The sequence below is a fragment of the Eleutherodactylus coqui genome, chromosome 13 (assembly GCF_035609145.1).
Source record: "Eleutherodactylus coqui strain aEleCoq1 chromosome 13, aEleCoq1.hap1, whole genome shotgun sequence".
In the NCBI taxonomy this organism is placed as follows: Eukaryota; Metazoa; Chordata; class Amphibia; order Anura; family Eleutherodactylidae; genus Eleutherodactylus; species Eleutherodactylus coqui.
Genome location: NC_089849.1, coordinates 107,323,305 through 107,329,304, shown reverse-complemented (window position 1 = coordinate 107,329,304; position 6,000 = coordinate 107,323,305).

The window sequence follows — 6,000 nt, the reverse complement described above, 5'->3', positions numbered from 1 at the left end:
ATTATCAGCATTATTCTTATAATTGCCATTGATGTTATTCCAGGGGCAGGTAATAAACCGCATGAGGCTTTGACCAATTTTTACCATTTTAGGTAAAAAGCTGCATTGACTGCACTTCTGCATTTTGTGGGATATGGTAGGACTGCAAGCAAATCCTGAGACAAGATATGTCAAAAACACTCCATACAGCATGCTATTTCATTTTCCAAGATAGAAACATTGGTCACGCTGAACATTGTTGAACGTTTTCGCTGCAATGCATCCTGGGACGCTTGGATCCAGGTTCCATCATTCATGTTGCGCTATTTCAACCAACCTGTGTGGCTCATATTCACTTTGGGTTGACGATTGGCATGGTCATGGTGTAGGCCGAGCCTTTTTTGCCACTTCATCCGCCTCCGATCAAGCATAATGCCTTGCCCATAAGCATTCCCCTCCCTGGAATAACTTAACCTACCCATTCCCCTATCTGGAATAACTGTACCTACCACAAAAGAAGTGATAAGCAGCGATCAATTTGACTGTTGTAGGCTGCCGTCTCCCGCTTAAGGGCGAATTTCAAACGTTGTCCATCACAGAGACAAATGATCTGGCTCCAGCAGCGTCTATAGGAGTATCTGTCTGCTCACTTCTAGCTCCAGTGGAGACTGATGGAAAAATGGCCGCTAACAACCTGTGATCCTTGTTCCGGGTGCGCGTGTCACCATCGAGCCTTAATGACATCATAAAGCTGCTTCAAGTGCAAGACTTGCAGGCTTATATACAGTCTATCTATCTATCTATCTATCTAATGTATGTTACTGCATAGATATATATCTAGCTATATAAATAGATAGTTATATATCAATATAGATATTTCTACAAATATCTAGCTTTACGTATAAATTTAAACTTCTATAGTTATGGTTTTGTAGGGCTGAAAACATACATACAAAATTTGTACTATTATCAGAATTATTCTTATAATTGCCATTGATGTTATTCCAGGGGCAGGTAATAAACCGCATGAGGCTTTGACCAATTTTTACCATTTTAGGTAAAAAGCTGCATTGACTGCACTTCTGCATTTTGTGGGATATGGTAGGACTGCAAGCAAATCCTGAGACAAGATATGTCAAAAACACTCCATACATCATGCGATTTCATTTTCCAAGATAGAAACATTGGTCACGCTGAACATTGTTGAACGTTTTCGCTGAAATGCATCCTGGGACGCTTGGATCCAGGTTCCATCATTCATGTTGCGCTATTTCAACCAACCTGTGTGGCTCATATTCACTTTGGGTTGACGATTGGCATGGTCATGGTGTAGGCCGAGCCTTTTTTGCCACTTCATCCGCCTCCGATCAAGCATAATGCCTTGCCCATAAGCATTCCCCTCCCTGGAATAACTTAACCTACCCATTCCCCTATCTGGAATAACTGTACCTACCACAAAAGAAGTGATAAGCAGCGATCAATTTGACTGTTGTAGGCTGCCGTCTCCCGCTTAAGGGCGAATTTCAAACGTTGTCCATCACAGAGACAAATGATCTGGCTCCAGCAGCGTCTATAGGAGTATCTGTCTGCTCACTTCTAGCTCCAGTGGAGACTGATGGAAAAATGGCCGCTAACAACCTGTGGTCCTTGTTCCGGGTGCGCGTGTCACCATCGAGCCTTAATGACATCATAAAGCTGCTTCAAGTGCAAGACTTGCAGGCTTATATACAGTCTATCTATCTATCTAATGTATGTTACTGCATAGATATATATCTAGCTATATAAATAGATAGTTATATATCAATATAGATATTTCTACAAATATCTAGCTTTACGTATAAATTTAAACTTCTATAGTTATGGTTTTGTAGGGCTGAAAACATACATACAAAATTTGTATTATTATCAGCATTATTCTTATAATTGCCATTGATGTTATTCCAGGGGCAGGTAATAAACCGCATGAGGCTTTGACCAATTTTTACCATTTTAGGTAAAAAGCTGCATTGACTGCACTTCTGCATTTTGTGGGATATGGTAGGACTGCAAGCAAATCCTGAGACAAGATATGTCAAAAACACTCCATACAGCATGCTATTTCATTTTCCAAGATAGAAACATTGGTCACGCTGAATATTGTTGAACGTTTTCGCTGCAATGCATCCTGGGACGCTTGGATCCAGGTTCCATCATTCATGTTGCGCTATTTCAACCAACCTGTGTGGCTCATATTCACTTTGGGTTGACGATTGGCATGGTCATGGTGTAGGCCGAGCCTTTTTTGCCACTTCATCCGCCTCCGATCAAGCATAATGCCTTGCCCATAAGCATTGCCCTCCCTGGAATAACTTAACCTACCCATTCCCCTATCTGGAATAACTGTACCTACCACAAAAGAAGTGATAAGCAGCGATCAATTTGACTGTTGTAGGCTGCCGTCTCCCGCTTAAGGGCGAATTTCAAACGTTGTCCATCACAGAGACAAATGATCTGGCTCCAGCAGCGTCTATAGGAGTATCTGTCTGCTCACTTCTAGCTCCAGTGGAGACTGATGGAAAAATGGCCGCTAACAACCTGTGGTCCTTGTTCCGGGTGCGCGTGTCACCATCGAGCCTTAATGACATCATAAAGCTGCTTCAAGTGCAAGACTTGCAGGCTTATATACAGTCTATCTATCTATCTATCTATCTAATGTATGTTACTGCATAGATATATATCTAGCTATATAAATAGATAGTTATATATCAATATAGATATTTCTACAAATATCTAGCTTTACGTATAAATTTAAACTTCTATAGTTATGGTTTTGTAGGGCTGAAAACATACATACAAAATTTGTACTATTATCAGCATTATTCTTATAATTGCCATTGATGTTATTCCAGGGGCAGGTAATAAACCGCATGAGGCTTTGACCAATTTTTACCATTTTAGGTAAAAAGCTGCATTGACTGCACTTCTGCATTTTGTGGGATATGGTAGGACTGCAAGCAAATCCTGAGACAAGATATGTCAAAAACACTCCATACATCATGCAATTTCATTTTCCAAGATAGAAACATTGGTCACGCTGAACATTGTTGAACGTTTTCGCTGCAATGCATCCTGGGACGCTTGGATCCAGGTTCCATCATTCATGTTGCGCTATTTCAACCAACCTGTGTGGCTCATATTCACTTTGGGTTGACGATTGGCATGGTCATGGTGTAGGCCGAGCCTTTTTTGCCACTTCATCCGCCTCCGATCAAGCATAATGCCTTGCCCATAAGCATTCCCCTCCCTGGAATAACTTAACCTACCCATTCCCCTATCTGGAATAACTGTACCTACCACAAAAGAAGTGATAAGCAGCGATCAATTTGACTGTTGTAGGCTGCCGTCTCCCGCTTAAGGGCGAATTTCAAACGTTGTCCATCACAGAGACAAATGATCTGGCTCCAGCAGCGTCTATAGGAGTATCTGTCTGCTCACTTCTAGCTCCAGTGGAGACTGATGGAAAAATGGCCGCTAACAACCTGTGGTCCTTGTTCCGGGTGTGCGTGTCACCATCGAGCCTTAATGACATCATAAAGCTGCTTCAAGTGCAAGACTTGCAGGCTTATATACAGTCTATCTATCTATCTATCTATCTAATGTATGTTACTGCATAGATATATATCTAGCTGTATAAATAGATAGTTATATATCAATATAGATATTTCTACAAATATCTAGCTTTACGTATAAATTTAAACTTCTATAGTTATGGTTTTGTAGGGCTGAAAACATACATACAAAATTTGTATTATTATCAGCATTATTCTTATAATTGCCATTGATGTTATTCCAGGGGCAGGTAATAAACCGCATGAGGCTTTGACCAATTTTTACCATTTTAGGTAAAAAGCTGCATTGACTGCACTTCTGCATTTTGTGGGATATGGTAGGACTGCAAGCAAATCCTGAGACAAGATATGTCAAAAACACTCCATACATCATGCAATTTCATTTTCCAAGATAGAAACATTGGTCACGCTGAACATTGTTGAACGTTTTCGCTGAAATGCATCCTGGGACGCTTGGATCCAGGTTCCATCATTCATGTTGCGCTATTTCAACCAACCTGTGTGGCTCATATTCACTTTGGGTTGACGATTGGCATGGTCATGGTGTAGGCCGAGCCTTTTTTGCCACTTCATCCGCCTCCGATCAAGCATAATGCCTTGCCCATAAGCATTCCCCTCCCTGGAATAACTTAACCTACCCATTCCCCTATCTGGAATAACTGTACCTACCACAAAAGAAGTGATAAGCAGCGATCAATTTGACTGTTGTAGGCTGCCGTCTCCCGCTTAAGGGCGAATTTCAAACGTTGTCCATCACAGAGACAAATGATCTGGCTCCAGCAGCGTCTATAGGAGTATCTGTCTGCTCACTTCTAGCTCCAGTGGAGACTGATGGAAAAATGGCCGCTAACAACCTGTGGTCCTTGTTCCGGGTGCGCGTGTCACCATCGAGCCTTAATGACATCATAAAGCTGCTTCAAGTGCAAGACTTGCAGGCTTATATTCAGTCTATCTATCTATCTATCTATCTATCTAATGTATGTTACTGCATAGATATATATCTAGCTATATAAATAGATAGTTATATATCAATATAGATATTTCTACAAATATCTAGCTTTACGTATAAATTTAAACTTCTATAGTTATGGTTTTGTAGGGCTGAAAACATACATACAAAATTTGTACTATTATCAGCATTATTCTTATAATTGCCATTGATGTTATTCCAGGGGCAGGTAATAAACCGCATGAGGCTTTGACCAATTTTTACCATTTTAGGTAAAAAGCTGCATTGACTGCACTTCTGCATTTTGTGGGATATGGTAGGACTGCAAGCAAATCCTGAGACAAGATATGTCAAAAACACTCCATACAGCATGCAATTTCATTTTCCAAGATAGAAACATTGGTCACGCTGAACATTGTTGAACGTTTTCGCTGCAATGCATCCTGGGACGCTTGGATCCAGGTTCCATCATTCATGTTGCGCTATTTCAACCAACCTGTGTGGCTCATATTCACTTTGGGTTGACGATTGGCATGGTCATGGTGTAGGCCGAGCCTTTTTTGCCACTTCATCCGCCTCCGATCAAGCATAATGCCTTGCCCATAAGCATTCCCCTCCCTGGAATAACTTAACCTACCCATTCCCCTATCTGGAATAACTGTACCTACCACAAAAGAAGTGATAAGCAGCGATCAATTTGACTGTTGTAGGCTGCCGTCTCCCGCTTAAGGGCGAATTTCAAACGTTGTCCATCACAGAGACAAATGATCTGGCTCCAGCAGCGTCTATAGGAGTATCTGTCTGCTCACTTCTAGCTCCAGTGGAGACTGATGGAAAAATGGCCGCTAACAACCTGTGGTCCTTGTTCCGGGTGCGCGTGTCACCATCGAGCCTTAATGACATCATAAAGCTGCTTCAAGTGCAAGACTTGCAGGCTTATATACAGTCTATCTATCTATCTATCTAATGTATGTTACTGCATAGATATATATCTAGCTGTATAAATAGATAGTTATATATCAATATAGATATTTCTACAAATATCTAGCTTTACGTATAAATTTAAACTTCTATAGTTATGGTTTTGTAGGGCTGAAAACATACATACAAAATTTGTATTATTATCAGCATTATTCTTATAATTGCCATTGATGTTATTCCAGGGGCAGGTAATAAACCGCATGAGGCTTTGACCAATTTTTACCATTTTAGGTAAAAAGCTGCATTGACTGCACTTCTGCATTTTGTGGGATATGGTAGGACTGCAAGCAAATCCTGAGACAAGATATGTCAAAAACACTCCATACATCATGCAATTTCATTTTCCAAGATAGAAACATTGGTCACGCTGAACATTGTTGAACGTTTTCGCTGAAATGCATCCTGGGACGCTTGGATCCAGGTTCCATCATTCATGTTGCGCTATTTCAACCAACCTGTGTGGCTCATATTCACTTTGGGTTG